Source organism: Lemur catta, chromosome 10, assembly GCF_020740605.2.
Source record: "Lemur catta isolate mLemCat1 chromosome 10, mLemCat1.pri, whole genome shotgun sequence".
Classification (NCBI taxonomy): Eukaryota; Metazoa; Chordata; class Mammalia; order Primates; family Lemuridae; genus Lemur; species Lemur catta.
Window position 1 is genome coordinate 25,351,334 of NC_059137.1, and position 16,834 is coordinate 25,368,167.

A 16,834-nucleotide genomic window follows, 5' to 3' on the forward strand; every position below is an offset into this window, starting at 1 on the left:
TTGATACATATACAAAATTTCTGACTGTGATAAACTCACAGAGTTCATACCACCTACATTGACCTCAATGGTATTTCAATAAAGTGGAAAGTGAGTTTATCCAGTTTTGGCTTTTGAGGGGGTCAGTGATAGCAACAGTGGTGGAAGCCACAGAATAAGCTGATGTGCCAAATCTCACTGAGCTGCCCCCTGCCCGGAGCTTTGACAAGACTCATTCCACACGGGATGAGAAAGCAGCAGGTGTTTTGCATGGTGGCGATGGGTGGAGTAGAGTACGAAGAAGTATGTGCATTGTGTTAAGGAGTGTACAGATTCCCAATTCTGGACTTGGATGAAGGCACAGGATGATACCCTCCAGAGGAGTTCAAGCCAGAGAGAAACGAGGCAGACTATGCACGTAAGCAGGACCCCAGTGAGGAGGGGTTAGACCTGGGAGGCTGGAGTCAAAGGCTCAACAGAAGGCATGGGAATGATTCAGAGCAGGACCACGAGGGCTTGGGTATTTCAGGGAAATACTGAAGTAGCAGGATTTAGAGTTGGGAACTAACTCATGCAAAGAGCGAAAGAGGAAAAGTTGAGAATCTCTTACAGTTTTTTAACTTGAGTGTATGAGAGGAAGGTAGTATCATTTAAAAAAAAAATAGGAGCAGGTTTAGGGAAAACAGTTAAAGATGGTGAATTTAGTCCTAGATATCATGAGCACAGAGTAGGGGCTGAGAAATTTCAATGAACTGGATGGGACCCAGGGAATCCACTGGGCCTTTCTTTTCCACAATGGGCTTATCTTAGAATGACATATTCTTGAAAGTACTTGTAGAAGTGACACATGTGGGGATCACACCACAACCATTCTGGCAGAGTGGAAGAAGCTTCCACCGTCCTTTTAGTCAATTATTTATGAAGATTTGAATACTGACTTGTGTCAGGGAATTGCTGGGATGTAGTGGTGACCAGATATGTTCTGTGTCCTCTCAAAGCTCTTAGTATCCAAGACTCTCAGAGGAAGTTAACGACAGCAGGTAAGATTGGGGGTGGGGGATGTGAGAGTCATGGAAAAGAAGAGCCCATCTGGCTCCTGGGTCATAGGCAGCCACCTTCTCCAGGGGCTCCAGGTCAGCTGGGAGCTGCCTTCATCTGATACGAGAAGTCACTCACAGGAGGAAGGGGAGAAAGTAACTAAAAATAAAGTGGTTTCTGATTTGAGAATATTGCCACATTCTTGGGTCATTTTAAGGAACAAGTCCTTGTGTTCTTGCAGGAAGAACTTGAAAATCAGCACCCACAGATGACTTGAGTCATGAAACATTTAAGGCCTGAACTGAGCTTCTAGAAAATCCTTCAGCCATTGCTCCTTCCTAAATGGAAAACAGAATTTAATTTTCCTTTTCCCTTCTCTCTTCTTACCCCCTCCCTAATTCTCTCTCCCATATTTTCTTCTTTCTCTAGAGTGCAGGAGCTGAGAAATAATTTAATCTGATCCCTTTGCTCCCCAGTCAATGGCATGATGTCACCATAGGTTCAGGTGTAAGGTCTCAACCCTTTTAAAGGCTTCATATCTTTTCCAAAAGCCCTTATTAGAAGGGGGTGAGACTCCCCAGTTATCCATCTTTCAATCTCTCAATTGGTATCCTGTCCATGAAACCTCTTCCCAAGTGGACGTGATCTTCCTTCCTTGGAGCTCCTATAGTGCTTGACCAGTATCCTTCTCTCTTTTCTGCTTTTATAATAATGACCTGAATGGACAGTAAGTTTCACTGTTTCATCCCTAGTGCCTGGCATAGTTCCAGGAGCACAGCAGGCACTCAACTGTCCTCGATGGACATAGGAATTAGTCCACTGTATCCTCAGCACCTGCCGCAGTGCTGACTACCCAGTAGGCTGTCAGTAGTTAGAACACAAACTCATCTTTTCCCCCAGGATGAACAGGTGTAAGGGATTAGATGGCTTATTACTCTGTGGTTCTCTTTCCTCCCCCCACTCTCACTTCCAGCCTAGTTTACTGTTGGCACATGGTTAGTGCTGGGTATATATTTTTGAAAATTATTTTGGTGAGGAACTCTCTGTACTATCTTTGCAACTTTCATGTAAATCTATAATTATTCCAACATACAAACGGAGTAAAAAAATATATTTGATCTTCCTTTGGAAATGATCTTCCACCAGTTAACCACCAGAACTCTTGGGAACTTCTCTTTTATAGCTCTTTCTCTTGAGAACTCTGTTTTTTATTTAATAATTACATATATTTTCAAATAATTACATATATTTATTTGAAAACATTTAGATAGCACCTACTATGAATGAAGAATCATTCTAAGTCCTTTGTAAATATAACTGAATCCTCATAATAACCCTGTGGTATAAGCGGTAGTAAACCCTATTTACAAACAACAAAATTGAGGCATAGAGAAGTTAGGTAATTGTCATCAGGAAGCACAAAGTAGCACAAAGTCTAGTCATCTTAGAATGTAATTCCTTTCCTGGGACTTCTTTATTCATGAGCTAAGAAATAGCTTCATTCCATTCTGCCCGAGCAACGTGGTGTACGAGGCTGTCACTGGAGATACCTTGAACGTGGGCAACATGTAAGCTTGAGAGAAAGGCCACCACGTTAGCTTTCCCTGGACACTTCGTGGAACAATGGTCTTTCTTTCCATTGGTCTGTACCTCAAGTCAGTTTCATGTCCATTCTCAGCTGCGGAGCCCAAGTCAACGTCCAACCAGGCCAACAGGTCAAGTTACTACTTTATCCTTGTTGATCAAGAGCAAGAGCCTGATTCGTCTTCACACCCCATATATTGTATGTTTTCCTAACGTTCTGGGTTAGCTTGTCCATTCCCAAGTGTCCTCACTACCTCCTACTCTGACCACGCTCCCCACACTCTGTTTCCTCCAGACTCTCTCCTGAGATTCAGTCTTGCTTACCCCCCTGCCTTGTTGTACAGTGAGGGACCACCATCTTCTAGTCACCCACGCTGTCCCTATGGTCACCAAGGCTGCTTTTATAGCCTTATTTCCCTGCTCCTGCATGGACCCTCTTTCCTGCCGCATCATCCCACCTGCACGGTTCAGATACTTCTCTTTCCAGCCTGCAGCCTCTGCTCTTCCTTCCCCTCTTCCTGAAGTAAACTCGACCTCTGGATCCATCTGGTGAGTTCCTGTCTTCTTCATAGCTCACTCCAAATACCTCCTCCTCTTGGCAACCTCTCGGTCAACACCAGGTCTCAGAAAAGTTGCTCTGGCTGCTACTTGGCCTTGGCTGTCAGGTGCACCGATTCTCAATGTCACAAGCTTATTTCCAAGTCTGGTCTAATATGAACTCGAACTTTTCTCAAAAATGATTTTTTCAAGTTGGCAAAACTACACAGTCTTAAGTATATAATTAGATGAGTTTTGAGAAATGTAAACACTCCTGAGATAAACACCTCAATCAAGAATGAGAACATTATCATCAGCCCGGAATGTTCCCTCACGCCTCTTCCAGTCATTCCCCACTCCCACCCATTGACCATCACTGTTCTGATACCTCTCACCAAAGGTGTTTGTTTGACCTCAATTTCATATAAATTAAATCATGCAATATTCTTTTCTTTGGTCTGGCTCCTTCCCCTCAACATGTTTTTGACTATAAACCATGTTGTTTTATATCTTGGTAGTTCATTCTTTTTCATTTCTGAGTAGTATTCCATTGTGTAAAGATCCTGCCGTTTGTGTAGCCACGCTCCTGCCAATGCACATTCGGGTTGTTTCCAGTGTTGTGTTACTATGAACAAAGCTGCCGAAAACATTCTTTCCCAAGACTTTTGTAACATATGTTCTTATTTCTCTTAGGGAAATATTCTTTCAAAGTGTCTGATTTTGCTACTATCAATTTATAAAACTCATTTCCTATCTCAAATGTTCCCCTTGTCTCTCCATGGCTTAAAGTTCCAGTTCAGGTTTTTAAGGACGACCCTCCTGCTAAACCTGGAGGGAGCCATAATTCACCCCAAAACTCAGAGGAGGTAAGGGACTTGCCCAAGGGACAAAACAGGACTGGAAGATAGAGTTTCTAATCCCAGGGCCTACTTCTTTCCTTTCTGAGCAGAATAATGTTGCTGAAAGGTACATGTGTTTGGGAGAAGCCCGGCCCAATTCCATATTTCATTTTCCCTTCAAGTTAGCCCACTTCTTCCCCCCTCCCTTTTTTTTTTTTTTTTTTTTTAAGAGAAGAGGTCCCACTACGTTGCCCAGGCTGGACTCAAAGTGATCTTCCTGCCTCAAACTCCCGAGCAGCTGGGACTACAGGAACATCCCACTGTGCCAGGCTCCACTTTTCCAGTTTCCCTCCCACCAGTGTTTCGGGGCCCTCAGGCCAGCCTAACAGTCCAGGGTCCACCAAGGGCAAGAACCCCAAGTCCAGCATCCATTTATCTGCTTTTTCTTCTTGCTGACCCTGCAAATAAATATTGACTGGGCTGCTGTGGATATTACAGTATTCTTTGATAACCCTGCCTTGGAGGAGAGGGAATAGATATTTGTGCCATTGAAATATAATTCGTGTAATGCCTGAATCAATCCAAAGGAAACTTTTGGGTGTCTATTTTATACAAATGCAGGGGACACAAAGATGACTAAGGTCCAGTCTTGAGCATCAGGGAACTCACAGCCTAGTAAAGGCAGATAGATCAGTAAATATTGCAAATAAGAGAGGCCTTGGTAGCAGCTGTTCATGCTGAAGGGAAACTCCTTTTCTGGAGGAGTTGAGATTGGAAGTTTTCTTGGAGGTGACAGCATTTATGATAATCCTTGAAAGCTGATTTATTAGTTTTCTACAGTTGAAAATGGAATGGGGTGAGCAAAGTCCTAAAAGTGGAAGAGTTCAATAAAGGTAACGAAGGCAGTGACCAGGAGGGCACGGCTGGAGTCAAAGGCTCACTCAAGGTAACAATGGGAGGCAGCGTGGTGAGGTGGGCTGCTTGGGACCAGGTCACTGAGGGCCCCAAATGCTGGGCTCTGTAGAACCTGACTTCTCCTGAAGCAGATCATTAGACAGATCTATGCTTTAGGAAGATGCTGGAGGGTTGAGAAGATGGACATTGACGGAGGAGGAAAGAAGAGCAAGGTGTCCAAAAAGAGGTGGGCTTCAGGTGAGCAACGATGCAGGTCTAGATGGCAGGGACAGTGGAGGAAGTGCCACAAGGCACTTTATCCCATCAAAGAAAGAGTGATGTCTTTAACAGCTACGTTAACAGAGAAGAAAGGAGCTCTAAGGCCAGGCTCTGCAGATGGCAGCCCAAGCACAGAGGTGCTCACCAGGGAAAATGTCTTTGTGGGACAAGCTTGAGATAAGCAGTAATGGACATGTGGTCAGGGCCTGCTCTCGGGGAGCTGGCGTGAGCGTGGGAGGTGAGCACAGTTCTCCACTGGCCCCAGAGCAGCAGGCCTGGCAAGGCTGGGCAGAATGTTGTTTGTTTTTGTATTTACTTGATTTTTTTAGTCTGTGTTGGGCAAACAGTACCACAATCTCCTGGGAGCCAAAACAAAGGGAATCTCTCTTGGGTTTTAATCAACCACAGCAACAGAAATTAAAATTGGGAAAAATACTCCTCCCATCCTTTCAATCTATCTTGTTGCAGAAAGAGTGCCAACCAGGGAATGAGAAGACATGAGTTCTGATGCTGCCATCTAACTATGAGATTTTGAGAAAGCAATTTTCCATTTTCTCTGTGGTCTTTGGTTTCCCCATCTTTGTAATACTTGCCTAACCAGCCTCACAGACTTCTTAGGAGGATCAAATGAAATTGCAGGTGAATGCAGCTCCAGATAGTATAGAATGTTATTTAAATATAAGAGATTCTTGTTCTCATAATGATTGTTGCCATTATTATATGCTGCCTGCCAGGAACAAAGAGTGAATAACATGATCATCCTTTTAACTACTCCAGCACCTAGAAAAAGTAACACTACATTTTTTTGATCCTGTTTTGTGCAAGAAAATTTAAATGCATAGCATCTATTGACCCAAAAGCATGACATGTTTTATAGCATTTTTCTAAATAGCAATTTTCCATGAAAAAGAACAATGTCCTTTGGCTTGAGGGTTTTTAGCAAGACTTACTTATTTTTCCCTCTTAAAGAACTTCTAAGGATTTCTGGAAATACCAAATCACCCTTAAATCCTTTCATTTCCTACTAATTATCCACAAAAAGTACTTCCGACTAATGTAATAGGCTATAACATTTTGTAGAACATGGAACATTCATTCAGGAAAACAGTCCTGGAGAATCCAGAGAGAGCATGGAACACCAAGCAGAAAAACCTCACGGGCTCCCCACCTCGTCCTTGTGTAGGGGCTCCTGCCTAAAGGGGCATTCCGATGGAAGGGGCGTTTTGCACAAAGGGGGCACACTTCTCATGGAGAAAGAAAACCAGACTACATGCTGGGTGTGCAGAGTTCTCAGCTGTGTCTGTAAACACGGATCTGTTGAACACATACACACCCTGCCATTTCCACCCCTGAAAAGACCCAGTGGCCCATTCACATGGGGACAAAACAAGGTTCCTACATTCTAGGAGTTTGGAGAGTTTCTCAGGGTTATTGCAAAGCAAATGGTTGACTCTCTATCTCTGCTCTGAAGGGCCTTAGTTGTGGGAACTTTCTGTTCAATTTGATTTTCAATCAACAAGAGTGTGACTTTATTACTTCAACATCAATTCAATAAGATTATTCTGCCACTTAGTGCCAGACACGCTGCCCTAAGCCCTGGGGAGATGAAACATAGATGGTCTGTGACTCACGGTGCCTATGGCCCAGGGTCTGAGAAGACTGAGTTCAAAAGCAAGATGTGACTACAGAGGTATTTCACACTTTTAAACACTGCATGTCTAACATGGTTGCTTCCATTTGTTTGTCTGTTTATTTTTTAACTCATGGCTACTCTTTTGCCAATCTGGAATGAAATGGGAATTGAGAAAGAATCAAGTTAATGCAAACCATGCATACAGAGAAGCCAGACAATTAGGACTCTCAAATGTGTTTTCTAAAGAGAAAGACTCTGTAAAAGAAAAGAAAAAGCAATGCTGGCCAGGCACAGTGGCTCACGCCTGTAATCCTAGCACTCTGGGAGGCCAAGGTGGGAGGAACGCTTAAGGTCAGGAGTTCCAGACCAGCCTAAGCAAGAGTGAGACCCCATCTCTACTAAAAATAGAAAAATTAGCTAGGCATCATGGCATGCTCCTGTAGTCCCAGCTACTTGGGAGGCTGAGGCAGGAGGATTGCTTGAGCCCAGGAGTTTGAAGTTGCAGTGAGCTACAATGATGCCACTGCACTCTACCTGGGGCAACAGAGCAAGACTCTGTCTCAAAGAAAAGAACTCCCAAATGTGCACAGGAGCCAAGATGTTCTGTCGTGCTGCCCACGGTGGTTGTCGGAAAGCTAAGCATCCTTAGCCAACTCAACAAATGCTTCAGGTTGCAATACAGGGGAAGGCAGAGTAAAAAATACTGTGATAAAAAGAGTTTGGTGGGAGATTAGGGGAAAAATTCATTTAATGTGGGCACTGGGCAAACAACCGTGCAAACCCATAGAGAGGACACACAAGGGAAAACTTCCCAAGGTCGAATTGGTGACTAGACTAATTTTACCCTCCCTCAGAAAAACTGGCATTGATTAGTGAGTGTGACTGTATGGGCTATTTGGAGCTTTAGTTTTCATTCCAAGAAACTGGCAGCATCGCTCACCACGGATCTCCCCAAATTGATGGATGGTAGCAATTATGTAAAGTTATTTATGTAATGTGTTGTAATAGCAGCGCACGTTGGCTGTCACTTTGACCCAGACACCCCCTTGCCCAATTATAGAGAAACCCCATCACAGAGCCGCCTTCAACAAGGGCCCAGGGAATGAAAAAGAGAAAAAAATCTTTTCACTCCACCTACCACTTCTCAGGGAAATAGAAACTTTGAAAGCCTTAGAGAAAATAATGCCCCTTTAATAGAAGACTTAACAGGATTACATAATATTTGTCTTTGTGGTTTATCAGTCCATCTGGGCATTTATTCCCGCCCATTCTTGGAGCAAACAAAGGTTATGAATTTAAAGACTAAATGCTATTCTTTAACTCAGTGGGTGTTTAACGACTTTTTGTGTTAAGCACAAATCATTGGTCTTGTCTGCAGGGAGATGTAAAGGCAAAATAGAGCCCTGGTGCCCAGGAAGCAAAACGCCTGGTGTCTTCAAGATGAGAACAGGAATAATAACCATAATAGTCACAGCTCTCATGCACTGAACACCTGCTGGGTACCAGGCATTGCACCAGGTGCTTCAACACATGGTCCCTTATAATCTTTGGGTAGGACCATCTCTACCATCTCCACGCCTGTCTTCTTGACTTTCCTCACTGACCTACCTCTTTACTCTTCCTTGGACACTGAATGTGCTCCTGCCTCAGGGTCTTGCACTGTTTCCTCCACTGGGACCATTCTTCCCCCAATGGCCACGTCTTACTCCCTCACCGCAGTCAGGTTTCTGCTCAGACACCTCTGTATCTGGCAGGCCTACCCGACCACCCCAGGTACACCAGCACTGTCTTCACCTCACCCCACTTAATTTGTCTTCAGAGCACTTGTCACTCCTGACAAATTATATATCTATTTGAAATTGATCTGGAATTAGGCAATGGTGACAACTGCACACGTAATTTTAAAAATACAAAAAAAACACATGTAACTAATAGACATTTCTAGATCCACATGCTGGCTCTGCCAATTATAGGGTATGACCTCAAGTGAAATAACTTATTCTTTTTGAACCTCAGTTTTCACATCTGTAAAATGGAGATTATGATAACATAGTCAGCTATCATGATGCCACTGCACTCTAGCCGGGGTGACAGAGAAAGACTTTGTCTCAAAAAAAAAATTTTTTTTTGAATGATTGAATGAATGCATGAAAGAATGCATTTCTGAACAGGATGGCAAGCATAAATCAGGACTGTCCCGAGCAAACTGGTTAGGATGGTCACTCCAGTCACAGAAAACCAAAATGGCTCCTTTTACGTTGTATCCTAGTTATAGCATGTAAACATCTAACCCTCCGCGCACTTAGTGCTTCTCTTGGACAAAGCATCCTGCTGCACACAGCAAGAGAAGGGTTGCTTCTCTAGGGAGAATCAGCCCTCCACCCTGCTTTGAAGAACACAGCGTCCTGACCTGGGGATGGGCAGAGGTGTGCTGTGCCCTTATGCTCTCGGGTGATAAAGGGCAGTGGCATTTCGGGAAGATGAAGACACCTGCCCTCCAGAAAGATGTCAGGAAAGGTGCTGAGGAAAAAAAGAGACCTCAGAGATTGAGGGAGTTTGAGATTGAGGAAATAAAAGACGATAGTGGAAAGGAGGTGAAAATATTTCAGGATAAAAAAAAGTGTGAGCGGAAATGTGGACGTGGTGGACATGGAGCTACAGCTGTGTGTGGAAGACACTGCTAGTGGACATTCTAACTGCTATTTTCTTCTTCCTTTAAAAGAAAACCCAATTTTGATCAGAGTGACAACAGGCCCAGCTGAAAATGCGTGGGTCTCTCTGACTCTTGCAGCTAGCGGTTGCCAGGTGGCACAGCACTCCGGCCAGTGAGCTCGGGTGGAAGTTCCTCTCAAGGCCATTCTTTGCTGAAGCCCCACAAGGAGAAAGCCCCTTTGTCTGTCCCCCTTCACCAAGTACAGTGCCTGGAAGTGCAGGAGCCATCTTGTTCTCTTCCACAAAGAAGGTTACAGCCTGGGAATGGCAGACCAGGAAAATAAAAGGACCCAGTGTCACTGGTATCATTGACGAGCTGCTATACCAGCCCTAGAATGTCTACTTTGAACTTCTTGTTGCATGAGACAAATACATCCTTTAATTATTTGATCCACTGTTGGTGGGATTTTCTGTTATTTGCAGGCAACATAATTTTAGCTAAATATATGTAAAAAGGATATAAAGGCGGGTTGTAAATCAAATAGGTGAGGGGCCTTGAATACCAGAGCCCTGCTCCTTGGAGTGTCTTACATAAAACAAACGATCAATAAATTTTGAAAAAAGAAAAAGAAAACAGAGGAAATACTAAGACTGTGAAAACACTGTCACTGAGAATTTTTTTTTTTTGTACAAATAGCTGGAGTGATCAATATGTCCATGCATAGCTGGACATGGTGGCTCAAGCCTATAATCCCAGCACTTTGGGAGGCTTAGGTGGGTGGATTGCTTGAGGTCAGGAGTTTGAGACCAGCCTAGGCAACATAGTGAGACCCTATCTCTACGAAAAAGGTGAGTGGGGCATGGTAGAATATGCCTGTAGTCCAGACTACTTCAGAGACTGAGGGAGGAGGATCACTTGAGCCCAGGAGGTCGAGGTTACAGTGAATTGTGATTGTGTCCCTACACTCTAGCTTGGGCAACAGAGTAAGACACAATCTCTCAAAACACACACACACACACACACACACACACACTCACACATAGTCCTTAAAGTCAATAGCCAATCAAAACCTTCAGAAATATTTGAGGTTGTGACTATTACATTTTTTTTATTCCAGTATTTACTGAGTACCCATCATGGCCCAGTTTCCAGAATAAAATGAATGGTTTGTCACACTACTCTGAAAATGCAAAATGTTGACATCTGAAATATCTTTCTTTATTGGCTCCTGAATTTCATAAAATGCACGGTTACAGCAGAATAAAACAGAAGATTTTCAGTTAGCACATTCTTGGTTTAGAAAGTTTAACCAGGTTTCCATACTCAGGAAGTCAATGTTTGTACACTCCACCAAGATTCAGCCCGGAGAAAAGAATCACTCACCAAGTTCAAAGCTGACGGACAGCAGAGCCCAGGCATCCCACAATCTGACCATCTAACTCAAACTACAACATCAGTGAAAGAGCCTGGAGAAATCTGCTGGAGAACGGGCTTGATCCACAGCCCCTCTGAACACCCCCTCTCTTCCTACTTCCCAAACACACCCTGGCCAAGGCTCAGGAGCAAGGACCAAGGAAAAGAATTTCAAGGAGGAGAAGGAATGCCCCGGCCATGCCCACCATACGCCAGTGCCTCATCTCATTGCCGAAGAGCATAATCTGATGTCGACCATGCACAGCATCAATTACTGTGAAAAGATGCAGTTGGCCTTCGGTCCTTGTCCTCCATCTGCAGCGTTGTCTCCAGCTGATCCTCAGGAATTTCAGAATCTGGCTTGGGGTTGAGGACTCACACTCGGAATTGAATTGCCTTGGTCTGAATTCCAGCTCTACAATTTATTAGCTGTTTAACCTTGAGGATAATAACAACATCAGCCCCACAGGGTGGTGAAGATTAAATAAATTAGCACGTGTATCGTGTTTGAAAAAGTCCCCAATACATAGTAAGTGCTTTGTAAATATGAGCAGTTCTAATGGAGCCCAGAGCTTTGTCTACTGGGATTTTCCTCCTAGAGGCTCAACCCCCAGATGTATTCCTTCCCTAGAATGGTCACTCACTTGGGTTAACCAGCCATTAGGAGGTCTCTATGGGAGGTGATGGGAAATGACTGAGTCTCTGCTGTGTTTTCACCCCCGTGAATTCCTTCCACTCATATTCCATAGCTGACTATGGTCACCTTTTCCACTACAGCCCCTGATCCTAGTTCATTAAGAAGTGATTACAGGCCCCCACAAAATGCTGAAATAATAATAATAATAATAATAATAATAATAATAATAATGAAGAAGTGATTATAGCTTTCTTCACTTTCCAACGTGGAATTTATTATCATTTTTGTTTAAATAGTTCAGGACCACGGAGATTTAAAAAAAAAAGCATTTCAGTAACACTACATTTCTTTTTACTAAGAAGGAAAACAAAATTCAACATGCACACACTTGTCTTTATTTACAATTTCTTGTATATCTGAGAGCCGTGACAGCTATTCCTCTCAATATTCGAAAACAGCTTAATCTCCCTTTTAAAGAAAAGCTTCCCTAAGGACTCACAATTTACTGCCGGTGTCAAAATGAGGTGAAATATGGAAATAGCTCCAACCAGCAACATATTCTCTTAACAGATGTTTGCTACACAGTAAAGTGTAGCAAATAATAATAGTAATAATAAAAAAGACTGAAAATCAAAAGACCTGGCTTTCCACATGAATGTTTTTTCTATGTTTGCTTTGCTATGTGACTGAATAAGGAACTTTCTCTCTCCTCAAACTCAGTTTTTAAATTTCAAAACAAGGGACTTAAATTAGAACAGTGATCTTTCCCTCCTTCTTTCCTTCCCTCCCTTCCTTCCTTCTCTTTCTTCTTTCCTTCTTTTCCTTTTTTTCCTTCCTTCCTTCTTTCTTCCTCCTTCTTCTTCTTCTCTCTTTCTTCCTTTTTTTCTTTCTCTCAAGCAGTAGAAGCCCCTCCTCGCATTAGTGAACCCCCATCCAGCTGGTCAGCATGTGCTACGTGAGGATGGAGCTCTTCTTTATGAGGTTGTCCTCATTGGTCTGCTCCTTGCCTTCAGGGGTGCATATGGCAGCTAACCAACACCCCAGGTCTCCTTAGAACCCAGTTAGAAGGGGAAGGGGAAGGAGATCACTGAATTACAGGATGAGAAACCATGGTGACAGTGCAAGGTACACGTACTTTGGAATCAGACCTCAGTGCAAATCCCTGTCACATCTGCTCTTACTTATCAGGGTATGATTGAAGAGTCACTTGACATGAGTTACACCTTGAGCTCTCAGTTCTTCATCTGTGAAATGGGAATAGCAATATCTACTGAATAAAGTTACATGAGGATTAAAGGGAAGAATGTGTTGAGGGATGAGTTAAATTCCTAGCTTATAGTAAGGGCTCAATAAATGTTAGCCTATTGTTTATTACTGGGAAAACCAATGTCCCACCTGGGACAGCCCTGCTTTACACCCATTGCCCTGGCATAATATCCATTGCACACCCTTCCACTCCCAAAAGATTCTGTTTTGGACAATAAATTATATGACTATTTATTACTATCTTTTTAACTCCCCTCTCCTACTTTGATTCTAGGGCCTTCAAAACATGCATGAGTCTGTTGTTTGAGTCTTAGTACCTTGTAAGGGCCACAGGTGACTTTCTTATGTCAAGGCAAGAATGTGGTTGATGCCATTGCAGAAGGAGGCAGGCGGCTCACAGACATAGAGGAAACATGTATACTTCTCCAGGGGAGAGGCCCGTCAACCCAATAACTGGCAAATTCCATGGGCATACCCATTTGGAGTCAGAGTGGACAGGGCTCATGTTAATAGGGCCTGTGTTTGGGGTAAGCAACCCCTTACTCATCTCATGTTTCCTGCCATCCTGCTGTTTCCTTTCCTTTTGAACACAGGCATGCACAATCCACTTGCACTGCTGGGAAAGAGCTGCGGAAAAAAGAACTCTGAGCTTAAGAGTGTATTTCAACACAATGAAAATGCGTGTCTGAGTGGGTACTGAGTGTTTATGCGTGCTTTGTGGTTATAGGCAAGCAAAGCCATTATACACCAACACACACTGGTGGAATCTTTGTAGCGTGAGTGTTTCTGTTTCCAAACCATGGACTTGTTTGTAGAACTCACTAGTATCTTCATTAAAAGCTAACCACTTCAAAACTGTGTTTCAGGCTTCTCCATCAGCCTTGAGAACAAGAGAGTAAACACAGCCTCACTTATCACTTTGGCAAGCTCAACAAACAGCATTTTAGAGTGTAACAGCCCTTAATAAGGACTCTCACTGTTGTTAGTTAAACAAACAGCATTAAGTTGAGAAAGGCAATCAGCAGATTGTTATCTGGGTTGGCCTTGGTCGGCTTGTGCACATTCCTGCCCCAGTACCTTTTGATGAAAGCTGGTGGCATTAGCCACTCAGGAAATGGAGGGCTTAGTATTATTATTTTTGAGACGAGGTCTCACTATATCACCCAGGCTGATCTTGAACTCCTGGGCTCAAGCGTTCATTCCGCCTCACCCTCCCAAGTAGCTGGGACTACAGGCATGAGTCACCGTGGGGCTTAGAGGCCTTATAATTTAACCCCCCAATTGAAACACGCAATTGTCAACAGACATTTGTGCCACTTTCAAATGATAGAGGTCATTTTGGAAATGGAACCTAAATATTTAAATATTGGGATAGCTGGAATATTTTCATGACTTAAGTATCAGCGGGCCAGAAGGTTCAGGAAAATCTATGCCCCTTAGTGACTGTATCTGTGAATAGCGACTTACCTCCTTGGGAGGGAGGAAAAGGGTGAGGGGTGGGACACAGTAGACAGGTTTGAATGCAAATCACGATGCCATTTTGGACTTGGGTCTACCGTCCAAGCTGGGCTACCATTAGCTCTTTTTAAATAATCTGGAGTTTTAAACATGGGGTGATTTAAACCACCCACTCTCCCCATTTTGTTCACAACTAATGAAACCCTATTCATTCTCCCAGGTTCACCTCAAATACCACCTGCCTCCTCTAGGAAGTTTTCTTCTCATGCCACCTTCCTCTAACTCCTGTAGGAAATTATCTTTTATCCTCTGAATTCTCATAAGGCAAACATTAGCTGCATATGAGTCACCTGAGATGTTTGTAAAAAAAATGCAGTTGCCTTTATTACAATGACTGAAAATCCTGGCTTCAAATTTCAATATCTTGGGGGCCATTAAAAAAATAATAATAACAAGAGTTCTCCAGGTGAATCCCATATACAGACAGCTTTGAGAACTACTATTTTCCAAAGAGATCTGGGGTAGGGAGTCAGGAATTTTAATTATTAACCAGCATCCTGGGGCAGAGATTTTTCAGTCCACATTTGAGAAATGCTTCCATGGCCTTTGGGTGCTAAGTGGGGCCTGATAACTAATACATTCATATTGCTTTATAAGGTGTGTACATCCTGGAAACTGGGATTCCTTTAGTCTTCTAAGCATTATGATGCCATTTGCATATATAGGATTGAAGGTAAAAGCTGAGGCAGAGATGAATAGTTCTACTTCTTAAAAGAAAGAGCTCTAAAAATATGGGGGTAGGGCAGGGGCATTGGGGTGGAGGAAACTGAGGCCGGCAAGAAACCCAAGGGAAAGCAGGAATCCCATGACTCTAGCACATGGCCATGTCCCAGGACCAACACCGAAGAATGAAAATATTGCAGGAGAATGCTGTAAATTGTTTGCTCCAAAATGTGCAAAGTAATCTCCCTCCTCCATCTCCTTTTAGAACTCTTGAGTTAGGAGGTGCCGGAAGCCTTCTCTACCTTGCCAAGGATGGAAACAGGCAGAGGACTGGCGGAAGCAAAGACAGCTCACATCCGGCTCCCAGGTGTGGGCCTCCTCTCCTAACACAGCCTGTTATACAAAACAAGTGTTCAACAAGGATTCGTGAAACCAGTGAAGTAACTACAGTGGAAAGGCTCAGATGGAAGACCGTGGTTCTTACCACCACAAAGGACTGACAAGAGTAGAAACAGACACATACTCACCTTTGCCTTTTCAGTTTGCAAAGGCACATCCTGACCTCCTCAACTTCAAGCTAGCAGGGCACACAAGGGTCTGCCAAGAAAGAGCTGGCAAATCTAAAAGCTTGTAGAATCAAGGAATAATCTACGTGATATTAGGTGGTGCTTTGACTGTTATTGTTTTGGAAATGTTTGGTGGGGAAAAAAATGAAAAGGGAGGCATTCTGAATACAGGGAGCCCACCTCCCATGTGCCATTCTATCCTGATATGCACAGCACTGATCTGAATCACCCAGGGATCTTGTTAAAATACAGATTCCAGTTCAGTAGGGCTGGGGCAGGGCCGGAGAATCAGCATTTCTAACAGCTCCCAGAGGTGCAGATGCTGTGACTCGGGAATCACATTTTGAGTAGCAAAGCTTGAGGACATGGGAAGCTCACAGTCAATGTTTGCTAAGTAATTAGAAATAGATAAATTGATCCATGAATGTACCGATGAATAAAGCCGGGGGAGGTAGGTTAGGATGAAAATGCTACTAAACAAGGCTAGACTGGGGTTAGAGACTATGCCTCCAGCCTCCCTTCCTTGACATTTATCCTCTTATCTGTTCCCTTTAATTGCTTCTGTTCTCTCTCTTTCCTCAGTGACAGGGCAGTGAAAAGATCAGGGTCACTGTTTCTGGTGTACTCTCTGAGGCTCCACGTTCATATCTGCAAGATGGGAATAATACTGCCTATCTTACAGTCATCCTTCTTAATCTGGCCAGCAAGGGCTAACTGACTCATAAGAGCTGTTTAACAAATGATGGCTATTGACATTGTTCACATTAATGAACTTGAAGAAATAATGGATTCCTCTCTTCCATGTAGAAGGAACAGGGAAAGAAGTATTCCTTGTATGGCTCGTGTATCACTGTGCTACATGCTTCAATCAATTGTTTCATAAACTGTTTTACTTCTAAAGCATTTTGAGGTTCACGGTGTTATGCCAGTTTCACAGATCGGGAAACCGGGCCTTAGAAAGAATACGAGGCTTTTACCTAAGCTCACAAGGCTGGGGAAGTGGCGGGGCCGGGTTGTGTCTGATCCCAAAGCCGCACTCTTTCCCCACATCCTGCCCTCCCCGTGCCCTGGCAGCGGGCAGCCTGCCCCTTTGCACACAGCCCTCCGCAGTCAGAGGCTCTGATTCCCCCCCGCGTCCAGGGCTCATTCCTTGGCTGTGAAGCAGACGGCCTGTTTACATGACACAGGTCTGGGATGGCAAAGTCCTCAGTGCCTGTTTGTCTGCTTTCGCCTTCTCCTCACTCTCAGACCTTTAGTGAGTCAGTTTTGGTCGAATCCAAGGACAGTTTGTGCCGAGCTCGCTCCAACTTACCGGGAAGGTGTCTAAAGCCCTGA